Source organism: Pan troglodytes, chromosome X (genome assembly GCF_028858775.2).
Source record: "Pan troglodytes isolate AG18354 chromosome X, NHGRI_mPanTro3-v2.0_pri, whole genome shotgun sequence".
NCBI classification, from domain to species: Eukaryota; Metazoa; Chordata; class Mammalia; order Primates; family Hominidae; genus Pan; species Pan troglodytes.
In genome coordinates this window covers 109,813,540-109,828,084 of record NC_072421.2, presented here as the reverse complement: position 1 = coordinate 109,828,084, position 14,545 = coordinate 109,813,540, and positions in this window count along the sequence as shown.

Sequence of the window (14,545 nt, the reverse complement as noted above, 5' to 3'; positions counted from 1 at the left end):
GTTGAATTTTGTCAAAGGCCTTTTCTGCATCTATTGAGATAATCATGTGGTTTTTGTCTTTGTTTCTGTTTATATGCTGGATTACATTTATTGATTTGCGTATGTTGAACCAGCCTTGCATCCCAGGGATGAAGCCACCTTGATCTTGGTGGATAAGCTTTTTGATGTGCTGCTGGATTCGGTTTGCCAGTATTTTATTGAGGATTTTTGCATCAATGTTCATCAAGGATATTGGTCTGAAATTCTCTTTTTTGGTTGTGTCTCTGCCAGGCTTTGGTATCAGGGTGATGCTGGCCTCATAAAATGAGTTAGGGAGGATTCCCTCTTTTTCTATTGATTGGAATAGTTTCAGGAGGAATGGTACCAGTTCCTCATTGTACCTCTGATAGAATTCGGCTGTGAATCCATCTGGTCCTGGACTCTTTTTGGTTGGTAAGCCATTGATTATTGCCACAATTTCAGATCCTGTTATTGGTCTATTCAGAGATTCAACTTCTTCCTGGTTTAGTCTTGGGAGAGTGTATGTGTCGAGGAATTTATCCATTTCTTCTAGATGTTGTAGTTTATTTGCGTAGAGGTATTTGTAGTCTTCTCTCATGGAAGTTTGTATTTCTGTGGGATCGGTGGTGATATCCCCTTTATCATTTTTTATTGCATCTATTTGATTCTTCTCTCTTTTTTTCTTTATTAGTCTTGCTAGGGTTCTATCAATTTTGTTGATCCTTTCAAAAAACCAGCTCCTGGATTCATTAATTTTTTGAAGGGTTTTTTGTGTCTCTATTTCCTTCAGTTCTGCTCTGATTTTAGTTATTTCTTGCCTTCTGCTAGCTTTTGAATGTGTTTGCTCTTGCTTTTCTAGTTCTTTTAATTGTGATTTTAGGGTGTCAATTTTGGATCTTTCCTGCTTTCTCTTGTGGGCATTTAGTGCTATAAATTTTCCTCTACACACTGCTTTGAATGCGTCCCAGAGATTCTGGTTTGTTGTGTCTTTGTTCTCGTTGGTTTCAAAGAACATCTTTATTTTTGCCTTCATTTCGTTATGTACCCAGTAGTCATTCATGAGCAGGTTGTTCAGTTTCCATGTAGTTGAGAAGTTTTGAGTGAGTTTCTTAATCCTGAGTTCTAGTTTGATTGCACTGTGGTCTGAGAGATAGTTTGTTATAATTTCTGTTCTTTTACATTTGCTGAGGAGAGCTTTACTTCCAAGTATGTGATCAATTTTGGAATAGGTGTGGTGTGGTGCTGAAAAAAATGTATATTCTGTTGATTTGGGGTGGAGAGTTCTCTAGATGTCTATTAGGTCCGCTTGGTGCAGAGCTGAGTTCAATTCCTGGGTATCCTTGTTGACTTTCTCTCTTGTTGATCTGTCTAATGTTGACAGTGGGGTGTTAAAGTCTCCCATTATTAATGTGTGGGAGTCTAAGCCTCTTTGTAGGTCACTCAGGACTTGCTTTATGAATCTGGGTGCTCCTGTATTGGGTGCATATATATTTAGGATAGTTAGCTCTTCTTGTTGAATTGATCCCTTTACCATTATGTAATGGCCTTCTTTGTCTCTTTTGATCTTTGTTGGTTTAAAGTCTGTTTTATCAGAGACTAGGATTGCAATTCCTGCCTTTTTTTTGTTTTCCATTTGCTTGGCGGATCTTCCTCCATCCTTTTATTTTGAGCCTATGTGTGTCTCTGCAGATGAGATGGGTTTCCTGAATACAGCACACTGATGGGTCTTGACTCTTTATCCAATTTGCCAGTCTGTGTCTTTTAATTGGAGCATTTAGTCCATTTACATTTAAAGTTAATATTGTTATGTGTGAATTTGATCCTGTCATTATGATGTTAGCTGGGTATTTTGCTCGTTAGTTGATGCAGTTTCTTCCTAGTCTCGATGGTCTTACATTTTGGCATGATTTTGCAGCAGCTGGTACTGGTTGTTCCTTTCCATGTTTAGCGCTTCCTTCAGGAGATCTTTTAGGGTAGGCCTGGTGCTGACAAAATCTCTCAGCATTTGCTTGTCTGTAAAGTATTTTATTTCTCCTTCACTTATGAAGCTTAGTTTGGCTGGATATGAAATTCTGGGTTGAAAATTCTTTTCTTTAAGAATGTTGAATATTGGCCCCCACTCTATTCTGGCTTGTAGAGTTTCTACCAAGAGATTCGCTGTTAGTCTCATGGGCTTCCCTTTGAGGTTAACCCGACCTTTCTCTCTGGCTGCCCTTAACATTTTTTCCTTCATTTCAACTTTGGTGAATCTGACAATTATGTGTCTTGGAGTTCCTCTTCTCGAGGAGTATCTTTTTGGCGTTCTCTGTATTTCTTGAATCTGAATGTTGGCCTGCCTTGCTAGATTGGGGAAGTTCTCCTGGATAATATCCTGCAGAGTGTTTTCCAACTTGGTTCCATTCTCCCTGTCACTTTCAGGTACACCAATCAGACATAGATTTGGTCTTTTCACATAGTCCCATATTTCTTGGAGGCTTTGTTCATTTCTTTTTATTCTTTTTTCTCTAAACTTCCCTTCTCGCTTCATTTCATTCATTTCATCTTCCATCGCTGATAACCTTTCTTCCAGTTGATCGCATCAGCTCCCGAGGCTTCTGCATTCTTCATGTAGTTCTTGAGCCTTGGTTTTCAGCTCCATCAGCTCCTTTAAGCACTTCTCTGTATTGGTTATTCTAGTTATACATTCTTCCAAATTTTTTTCAAAGTTGTCAACTTCTTTGCCTTTGGTTTGAATGTCCTCCCATAGCTCGGATTGATTTGATCGTCTGAAGCCTTCTTCACTGAGCTCGTCAAAGTCATTCTCCATCCAGCTTTGTTCCATTGCTTGTGAGGAACTGCGTTCCTTTGGAGGAGGAGAGGCGTTCTGCTTTTTAGAGTTTCCAGTTTTTCTGCTCTGTTTTTTCCCCATCTTTGTGGTTTTATCTACTTTTGGTCTTTGATGATGGTGATGTGCACATGGGTTTTTGGTGTGGATGTCCTTTCTGTTTTTCAGTTTTCCTTCTAACAGACAGGACCCTCAGCTGCAGGTCTGTTGGAGTACCTGGCCGTGTGAGGTGTCAGTCTGCCCCTGCTGGGGGGTGCCTCCCAGTTAGGCTGCTCGGGGGTCAGGGGTCAGGGACCCACTTGAGGAGGCAGTCTGCCCATTCTCAGATCTCCAGCTGCATGCTGGGAGAACCACTGCTCTCCTCAAAGCTGTCAGACAGGGACATTTAAGTCTGCAGAGGTTACTGCTGTCTTTTTGTTTGTCTGTGCCCTGCCCCCAGAGGTGGAGCGTAGAGAGGCAGGCAGGCCTCCTTGAGCTGTGGTGGGCTCCACCCAGTTCATGCTTCCCGGCTGCTTTGTTTACCTAGGCAAGCCTGGGCAATGGTGGGCGCCCCTCCCCCAGCCTCGCTGCCACCTTGCAGTTTGATCTCAGACTGCTGTGCTAGCAATCAGCGAAGACCCCGTGGGCATAGGACCCTCCGAGCCAGGTGTGGGATATAATCTCCTGGTGTGCCGTTTTTTAAGCCCGTCGGAAAAGCGCAGTATTTGGGTGGAAGTGACCCGATTTTCCAGGTGCCGTCTGTCACCGCTTTCTTTGACTAGGAAAGGGAACTCCCTGACCCCTTGTGCTTCCCGAGTGAGGCAATGCCTTGCCCTGCTTCAGCTCATGCATGGTGCGCGCATCCACTGACCTGCGCCCACTGTCTGGCACTCCCTAGTGAGATGAACCCGGCACCTCAGATGGAAAGCAGAAATCACCCGTCTTCTGTGTCGCTCATGCTGGGAGCTGTAGACTGGAGCTGTTCCTATTTGGCCATCTTGGCTCCTGTTTCCTGACTTTTTAATGATCGCCATTCTAACTGGTGTGAGATGGTATCTCATTGTGGTTTTGATTTGCATTTCTCTGACGGCCAGTGATGATGAGCATTTTTTCATGTGTCTGTTGGCTGCATAAATGTCTGTTTTTGAGAAGTGTCTGTTCATGTCCTTTGCCCACTTGTTAATGGGGTTGTTTTTTTCTTGTAAATGTGTAGAGTTCTTTGTAGATTCTGGATATTAGCCCTTTGTCAGATGAGTAGGTTGCAAAAACTTTCTCCCATTCTGTAGGTTGCCCATTAACTCTGATGGTAGTTTCTTTTGCTGTACAGAAGCTCTTTAGTTTAATTAGATCCCATTTGTCAATTTTGGCTTTTGTTGCCATTGCTTTTGGTGTTTTAGACATGAAGTCCTTGCCCATGCCTATGCCCTGAATGGTATTGCCTAGGTTTTCTTCTAGGGTTTTTATGGTTTTAGGTCTAACATTTAAGTCTTTAATCCATCTTGAATTAATTTTTGTATAAGGCATAAGGAAGGGATCCAGTTTCAGCTTTCTACATATGGCTAGCCAGTTTTCCCAGCACCATTTCTTAAATAGGGAATCCTTTCCCCATTTCTTGTTTTTGTCAGGTTTGTCAAATATCAGATAGTTGTAGATGTGTGGTATTATTTCTGAGGGCTCTGTTCTGTTCCATTGGTCTATATCAATGTTTTGGACCAGTATCATGCTGTTTTGGTTACTGTAGCCTTGTAGTATAGTTTGAAGTCAGGTAGTGTGATGCCTCCAGCTTTGTTCTTTTGGCTTAGGATTGACTTGGCAATGTGGGCTCTTTTTTGATTCCATGTGAACTTTAAAGTAGTTTTTTTCCGATTCTATGAAGAAAGTCATTGGTAGCTTGATGGGAATGGCATTGAATCTATAAATTACCTTGGGCAGTATGGCCATTTTCATGATATTGATTCTTCCTATCCATGAGCATGGAATGTTCTTCCATTTGTTTGTGTCCTCTTTTATTTCATCGAGCAGTGGTTTGTAGTTCTCCTTGAAGAGGTCCTTCACATCCCTTGTAAGTTGGATTCCTAGGTATTTTATTCTCTTTGAAGCAATTGTGAATGGGAGTTCACTCATGATTTGGCTCTCTGTTTGTCTGCTATTGGTGTATAAGAATGCTTGTGATTTTTGCACATTGATTTTGAATCCTTAATACCCTATTTTCAATCATGGATAGAACCACTAGACAGAAGATCAACAACAACAAAAATAGAATATTTAGGCAATACTGTAAACTAACTCGAATTAATAGACATCTATGAAACAGTACTTAAAAACAGCAGAATTCACATCCTTCTTAAGTGCACATGGAACATTCTATAAGATAGACCAAATATTAGGTTACAAAAAAGCTCAATAAATTAAAATAATTAAAATTGTATGAAGTATATTTTCTGATCACGAGAGGAGAAATAAGGAAAATTAGAAGCTAATTTGAGACAAATGAAAATTAAAACACAACATTCAAAACATAGAGGGATCTAAAAGAGTGCTACAAAGGAAATTTGTAGCTATTAAGGCTTATATTTTAAAAATTAAAAAAAATTGCAAATCAATAATCTAATCTTAGAAAACCAGGAAAAGAAGTAATTAAACCCAAGACAATGGATTAAAGACTGAAACATAAGATCTGAAACAGAAAAAGTTCTGGAAGAAACGTAGCGAAAAAAACTATATAGCATTGGTTTCAGCAATGAGTTTTTGGAGTTGACCCCCAAAGCTTAGGAAACAAAAGCAAAAATAGAGAAATGGAATTACTTCAAACCAAAAAGCTTCTGCACTGCCAAGGAAATAGTCAACAAAATCCATGCAATGAAATATTATTCAGCCACAAAAAGAAATAAGGTACTGTTTTATGCTACAACATGGATGGACCTTGAAAACACACTGAGTGAAAGAAGCCAGATACGAAAGGCCACATATTGTATGATTCTATTTATATGACATGTCCAGAATAGCCAAATCCATAGAAAATACATTAAAGATTACCATCACTTGGAGTGAAGGAAGATATGGAGTCACTTAAAATGTACACAAGATTTCTTTGTGGAGTGATAAAGCTATTCTGGACTTAAGTAGTAGTGATGGTTGCACACCCTTGTGAACATACTAAAAATTTCTGCATTGAATATACAGTTTAAACGAGTGAATTTTCTGGTATGTTAATTATAGCTTTATAAAATATTAATAATAGTACAATCATATCATTGGAAAAACTCAGGACACTACAGGTTATAAACTAGACAGTATATGAAAAATCTAGGAAAGCTATATTCTTTAGAACAAAAGATAGATATATTTGATCATTTAACATTCAAGCCTGGCCATGGTGGCTCATGCCTGATATCTCAGCACTTTGGGGGGCTGAGGCAGATAGATCGCTTGAGCCCAAGAGTTCAAAACCAGGCAGGGCAACATGGCAAACCATTTCTACAAAAAATACAAAAATTAGCTGGGGATGGAGCATGTGCCTGTAGTCCCAGCTACTCTGGAGGCTGAGAGGTAGGAGGATCACTTGAGTCAGGGAGGTCGAGGTTGCAGTGAGCCATGATCCTACCACTGCACTCCAGCCTGGGAAACAGAGTGAGACTCTGTCTCAAAAGAAAAAATAAAATATAAAATAAATAAAATAAAATAAAATAAAATTCAAAACTTCTATATGGTAAAATATAAGCTAAAATATCATAAACAAAAATGTGTAATGCTGATAAAAGACACTAGGTTATTACACATAAACAAAGAGTTCTTTCAAAGTGAAAGAAAATTGACAAACAATTCAATAGAAAAAATGGTCAAAAGTAATGAATAATCAACTCATTGAAGAGTAAATCCAAAAAAGCTAACAGACAAAAAGATTCACTAGCAGTCAGGAAAATGCAAATTAAAGTTAAAATGAGGTAACACAATAAACCCATCAAACTGACAAAGTTGAAAATCAAATAACACCCATACATTGCTGGTGGAAATGTGAAGTTTTACAGTGTTTTTGGAAAGCAATCTGGAAACATCTATTGAAATAAAATATTAATTTACTCAACTCAGCAATCCCATTCATTGTAGTTTATTCCATTGTAGTAAAAGCATGTGTACAAGCATGTTTATTGCAGTATTCTTTATAGTGTCAAACAGAAACACAAACCTGGAATAAATTAGATAATTTCCTCTATTGGGTGAAGGTTGAATAAATTATAGTACATCTAATTCATAGAATATTAGACAGCAATTAAAACTAATATACTGCTGTTATCCTAGATGGCCGAAGATATTTCTCAGAAGTATTCTTAATTTAGGAATGCAAGATACAAAAAAGTATGCATAGTACAACCCCATTAAAAAATAATGATGAAATCCTATATATGTGTGTACATGTATGAGCATGAAACAGTATCAAAGAATATATCCTAAGGGCAACATGGTTTATCATGGGTTATCTAATGAAACAGAAAGAGGAAGAGAAATGAGAGCCAAGGAAAAAAGAAAAGGGAAAAAATAAACCTGCAGGTAATGATCACACTTATATAAAATTAGATATTCATGTATATATATCTCTATACATGACATTTAAAATGAATATACAAAATTACATTAAGGCTGAAATGAGACAGTGTACGTGAATGTGCTTTGTTCTGTGAATTTAAGAGATTACACAAACAAGAAATATCATTATTATTATATAAAACTATAGCATTCTAGTAGTCGGAAATGAAGAAACATCCATAATAACTCTAAGATATCCTCTACAAAAAAAAAAATGAAAAGCGCCTTACCTTAGGCAAATCATTAATGAAAAGATGATGTCCTTATCTTACTTTGATATATAGTATTAAAATTGGTGGAAGAAGAATGACCTCGGTTAAGTGGGATAAGAGAGGTAATAACAAACTCCCTGTACGACTCACCTAGCAAATGCAAATGCAAGACTCTTTTAGTCACTGAAAATGCCACAAAGTTATTAGGGGAGAAAAGCTACACTTTTTGTTGCTTTACTAAAACTTTGATTTTAACTACTCAGTAGTCCTTCAGAAGCCTAATTATGATCATAAAAATTAAGGGTTGAAAAAAGCATTATAGTCTACTCTGGAAAAAATATATAGTTGGATTGAATAGTCGCTGATAAATTAATGTTGCACTTTCTCACTGTGGAGTTTCTAAAAGATGATTTTATTTATTTATTGTACAAATGTATGGGGTACATGAGAAATTTTCATACATGTATGTAATATATAGTGACTTGTTCAATCCATTGAAACATATTGTTTAACAGGGGAGTTGTACAGGAAAGATGAGATGTGGAATTTAGATTCAAAGATCGTGTTCACTCCCAATTCTACTATTACGTAGTTGTATGACTTCTGGCAATTTACTAATCTCTCCATTCATGAGTTTCATTATCCTCGCTTCATAGGGTTATGAGAAGATTAAACTAAATAGATATATAAAACCAGTTACTACAATACGTCTGTCTTTGTAGGCATTCAAACATTTAGTTTTATTTTCTTTCTTTCTTTCTGTCTGTCTGTCTGTCTGTCTTTCTTCTTTCTTTCTTTTCTTCTTTCTTTTTTTTTTCTTTCTTTTTTTTTTTTTTTTTTGAGACGGAGTCTCGCTCTGTCACCAGGCTGGAGTGCAGGGGCATGATCTCGGCTCACTACAACCTCCACTTCCTGGGTTCAAGTGATTCTCCTGCCTCAGCCTCCCGAGTAGCTGGGACTACAGGCACACGCCACCACACCCAGCGAATTTTTGTATTTTTAGTAGAGACGGGGTTTAACTATGTTGGCCAGGATGGTCTCGATCGCTTGACCTCGTGATCCGCCCACCTTGGCCTCCCCAAGTGCTGGGATTACAGGTATGAGCCACCTAGCCCCGCCCAAATTTTATTTTCTATTTTAATACAATGCTATATTGGCGGGAGGAACCTCAGAATAGTCAGGTTAGTAGCAAAGTATAATAGCCATTTTAATTTTTTTCATTATACCTAGGGAAGCTTCTCCACTCAATCTGTGAATCCATAACCCCAGAAAATACCATACAGAAAATTGTTGCTCAACATAGAAGGAAACAAATAGTTCCCTGAAAGCAGGCCTTACAAACCCAAGATGAGGTGAATGTTGTTTTGATAGCTACCTTCAGTCTTCCTCTAGTGTTTAGTGAGTCTATAATAACCATTATCTTCCCTGAGCTACACACATGCCCCTACTCCCCTCCCTCTTTTAGGAGCAAAGCCAAACACTTTTTACACAAATATGTGGAAATGTTTAAAGACAGATAAACCAGTACATGTGAGATTTAATTTTCCATTGATCCTATGTGGGGGGTGGGTAAGAAAACTGGAATTTAAGTCATTTGTGTTAATATGACTTTGAAGCCACAAAGTGAAGCTTGTAGCTAATAAGATCATAGACTTATTAACTGTAGTTAGAGTGAAGAAGCTCTTATCCTTGAACTGAAATTCCAGACACATGGCTCAACTAACAAATTTGAGTAGCTTCTACCCCTTTAATCACCTCACTGTTTCTTTTTCTTTACTTCCATCATTAATAACATCTGGTCTATTATCTCTCCACACAGAAAACAAATTACTTGATGTTCTTTTTCAACATTCTGCTAGCTTCTTGCCACTGGACTTGAACATAGGAACACATCTAAACTAAATGTCAGGCTCAGAGGTCCTTCCTAAAGGCTAGCACCAGAAGCAATGAAAGTATTATGTTCACCGAGAAACAAGTGGAAGTGTTGAATATCTTGTTTAATAAGAACCCATACCAAAACCCAAGCCTTCAGAAATAAACAGCTTCAAAAATGGTCATACATCCAATGGCACTGCAGGTTTGGTTCAAGAATTACGGAGTAAAACTCAAGAATGCAATCTGTGAGCACATTCAGGAAACACAAGAGGCTTAACAACAGCAATTACCAGGGGGAGGCATCAAGACCAGTCCTTCCAAGGGAAACATGGTAATACGACCCAGATCTCCTAATGATGACTATTCTATATCCCTCATATATAGAGATCTTTTGATACTGTCACTGCAACTCAGCATATGTCTCAGTTTGAAGGTTCCCACAGATCACTCTGTTGATCTCAAAATAGTCCACTTTGGCTGCTGCCAAGATCCTAACCTACACTGCCTCTATCCCATTTTGGAATCCCAAGTTCTTTCCCCAAGTTTCAATTTCTAATTCTTTTGGCTCTCCATTTCTGCAAAGAACGAATCAGTAAGAGAAGCTAGACACAAAACACCACATGTTGTAATGATTTGTAATGACTCCTATACAAGAGAATACTTTTCAGCAATAAAAAGGAGCAAACTAGAGATATACTCAACAACACGGATAGATTTCAAAAACATTGAGTGAAACAAAAAAAAATGAAAGACTACAGACTATATAATTCCATTTATACAAATCCTTAGAGCAGGAAAAACTAATCTACAGTGGCAAAATCAGATTAATGGCTGTCTATGTGGTGGAAGGAATTGATGGAAAGAGGCATAAGCAAATTTATAGGGGCAGTGGAAATGTCTCATGTCTTAATTAGGGTGGCAGTTATCTGGGTGTATAAATTCATGAAAACACATAGAACTATATATTTAAAATACATGCACTTTATTTTACATAAATTATGTCTCAATAAAAATAAATATATAAAAATGAATAAAGTTTTGCTGTTACTCTATTACTATGGAGAGTGCCCTACACAGGAAGGAAAGGGCACAGTGTACAGATACTTCAGTATGTCCATTAACCTTGTCTATGCTCTTAAAATTTTGAATGGCCTTTCTATTAAAGAAGAAAAGCAAAAGGAAGCAATGGAGGGGAACCCATTTTCTGACTAAGCAGTGGGTACTGTACAATGCATGAAGAGCACAAAGAACTAACTAGACTTTACAATATCTGGGACCTTCACTATTCCTCACCATTCATGGGCCTAAAAGAGACATCCAGAGGTCAAGTATCTTTATAATAAACTGTTAGTCTACAAAAGTTGAATCTGATTACAACGTCAGTTTTTTGGAACCTTGCACCCATTAGAAAGCTTCACACAAAGGTCCTGCACATGTTTAGTTCAACCCAAGCCTGTAGTATTTCTTTACTGAGATCCCATGTAGGAAATCTCAGTTTTTGTCTGTAGTGCTGACCTTGGAAGAACTAAAAAGACTTTAGAATGTTCTCTTCCTCTCCCTCTCCCCTCATCTTTTTCTCTTAAGTTGATTAATTCATTCTGTTCTCTATTTATAGGCTGTTATGAAATCTGGCTGTCAGTAATCAATAACCCAGGGCTTGAAAGTTTCTGAAGGAAAAGTCTCTTTTGTAGATATAAAAAGTCAAGCTTTTTATAAAGAGCAATTAAGGTAATGATGTCTGAATTGGGGTGGGGGGTGTTGAGATTCCATCATCTATAATGTTTCCACCATGTAATTGAAGTGTCTTACTTAAAGAAGCTACTAAATGGGAAGCCATGTAAAGAATAAGAAGAAGCTTCAGTATAGGTAGTTCAGTAAGAAAAATAACTCTTAAGAAAGCTATTTTAGATGACTGCTAATAACATTATACAATAACCTAATCATACATGTTTTGTTTTACTTATCAAAATGATGATGGTATAATTAAAATAGGCACATATAAGCTCCTTCAATGGTGAAAATAATTTCCTTATTCATTCACAAATATCGAGTACCTCATGTGTGCCAGGGATTGTTCTAGATAGCGGGGAATACATGAACAAAATAGACAATGTACAAATCTGATGATGGTAAGTACAATGGAGAAAAATTAAGAATAGTAGAGCATAGGGAGTAAAAGGAACTTCCATATTGGGTAAGATGTTTAAGGAAGGTCTCTCTAATGAGGTGACATTTAGCCTGAGAGGAAAAATGTTCCAGATAGGCAAAAGAGCAAGTTCCATGTTTCTGAGATACAAGATTGAGAAAGACTGTGATAGGTTCTGGCATACATGGCCTAAAGCAACCTGGGGGTTGGGGGAAAAGTGGAACACAAGTCCAAAAGGTATTTATAAATTAGAGTGGTTTGTAGAATTTGGTTGGTGATGTTTGCTTGACACACACACGATGATCAATAAATATTTTGAAAATAAGTGCTGTGTGTTGTTGCAATGAGCACCAGTGGTCAGCATATTCAGATACAAGAGCTATTTCCCTTTAGGAACTTCCTGTGTCATTGTTGAAGCAACATCCACAGATAAAGTTGTTAGATGCTATTGAAGCTCTGAGAAAAAGCAGAATGAGCATTGGGAAGGGCATAAGCTTTGGAATCAGACAGACCTTTGAGTCCCAACTCTACCACTTACTAGATGTGTGACCATTAGCATGTTATTTAACCTCTGTGACTCAGCCTTCTCATTTATAAGATGGATGTAAAAGTGCCTTTCTCACACCATTTCAAATATAATACGTGGTGCATTTGAACAGTTGAGCACCATGTCTGACACATATGTAATAAATAGCAGCTCCTCCCCATTCCTTGCATACACCTGGTGCTTTAAAAGTAGGTACACTGATTTACCTGGCACCATCAAATTTGATTCACACAGCAGTCCCAGGAGGCAGAGTTCCAGTGAGCAGCATGGTCTACAAACACTCAAAATACTCAAGGAAAGGCAGAGTCCATGGCCAAGTTAGCTGGGGGAAACATGGCTTTTATTCTGCACTAGTCGTTCAACATCAAGAAAGCAATAGTTTCCCTTGTTTAAGCCCTGACTGCCCAGTAAAGAATACATGTCAGTCCTATTTGGAAAGGGAAAAGAGTAGTATTAATGAAGCCTTTGGTAATTACGTCTCTGGGATTTTTAAGAGACTGTGGCGCGATCTCGGCTCACTGCAGCTTCCGCCTCCCAGGTTCAAGTGATTCTCCTGCCTCAGTCTTCCGAGTACCTGGGACTACAGGTGCACGCCACCATGCCCGGTTAATTTTTGTATTTTTAGTAGAGACGGGGTTTCACCATATTGGTCAGACTGGTCTTGAACTCCCTTGTTTATTTTTTGTTTGTTTATTTTCTTTCCATAAAGACTGAATCAGAGAAGGTTTAGACATTATTTGCTCCCTCCCACCGTCCGCAAAAAAGAGACATAAATGACCTTTATTTGGTGCAAAGAATAATGAGTACTATGTGGTTGTCAGATCATAATGTTATATTATTAGCCCCCTTTGCATTTTGTATTTACAGCGACATGTGGCTGAGCTCAAGCTTGTCTTTTAATCTTCCCCTTGTTCTGATTGGGCAGTGGAGTTGATAGGTCTGTAATTTGGGCAAATGCTGTGTGGGAAACTAAAGAACAGCAGGAACAAATTAGTGTCATTCTTTTCACATGTCAGGGACAAAGTGTAAAAAGGCAGTTTGCTTCTCTGGTTGGGAGAAGTGGGAGGGAAGGATGTGGACTATTAGTAGAGAGTAAGTTGGTAAAATGTAGAAAAATGAACTCAATGGATTTTAATTCTTTGTTGGGGAGCGGTTAGTACAGAAGAGGTAGTGCAACGTTTAATAGTTCAAGATGACATCATTTTTTTTATTTGTATGAGTTTAAAAGGTAGAAGCATAGGGTTTTACATGGATATATTGCATAGTGGTAAAGTCTGGGCTTGTAGTGTAACCATCACTCAAATAGGAAACATTGTCCCCATTAAATAATTTGAATTGCAAAATGTTAAACCCTGAAGGGCTCTTAGAGATTATCTAATCCAGTCCTCCTTTATAGATGAGGAAGTGGAGATCTAGAGAAGGAAAGCAACTTTCCCAATATCACACAGCTAGCAGCTGCACTTCTCAAAATAATACATGCCTAAGCCAGGGAACACATTAAGGTTTTATGAAGGGAACCCAAAACAACAGGATTATTGAATCTTCTTGATTCTTGGTGCATCAACTTTACTATAGATTGGTCATTTAATATAAACAGGAATCATTCATAATCAGAGATATGCAAATTAAAATAGTCACTGGGCTGTCACTTTACACATTTCAGGCTGGCAAAAGTAAAAAATTTGGATAATGTGGAGGGTTGGAAGGGATGAAGGAAAAGAGAAACAAACCCTCCTCCACTGCAGGTGGGCATTAAAGTTGGTACAGCCATTCCAAAGAGCAGTCTGGCATAACTCCGTCTCATGAAGAAAACACACATTCTATGGCCCAGCAATTCTTCTCCTAGTATATACTCCAAAGTAAGTTGCACATGAATCCATATGTAGACATGTACAAAGATACTCTCTGCATCTTTGTCTAGGGAGGCAGGAAGTTGGCAGCCATCTGGGTGCTTGTCCCTGGGAGAGTGAACAAGTGAAACGTGGCAGATGTACATGCTGGAGTGTAATGCCTCAGTGTAGCATCAGGTTAGATGTATACAAAGAGCATGGATGGTTCTTCTATCAGTGTTGAGAGGAAAGAGATAAAAACTGAAAGGAGACATGTAATAAATGCCATTTCCACACATTAAAATGCATGCACATAAAACAATATATTTTGAATAACACATTCAAATCAAAAGATACTCCAAAACACATGAGGATGGTTGTATATGTTGGGGGGAAAATGGGAAAGGGAGTGGAGGCTAAAGGAGAATAAAATCAAAATGAAATAAACAAGAGGCAGAATGCCAGATTCGCATGAATTTTTAAAAGAAAACAGCAGATTTCAAATAAACGTTTTACTTTTGGCTGCACTGGACCACATCTCCAGTCTTG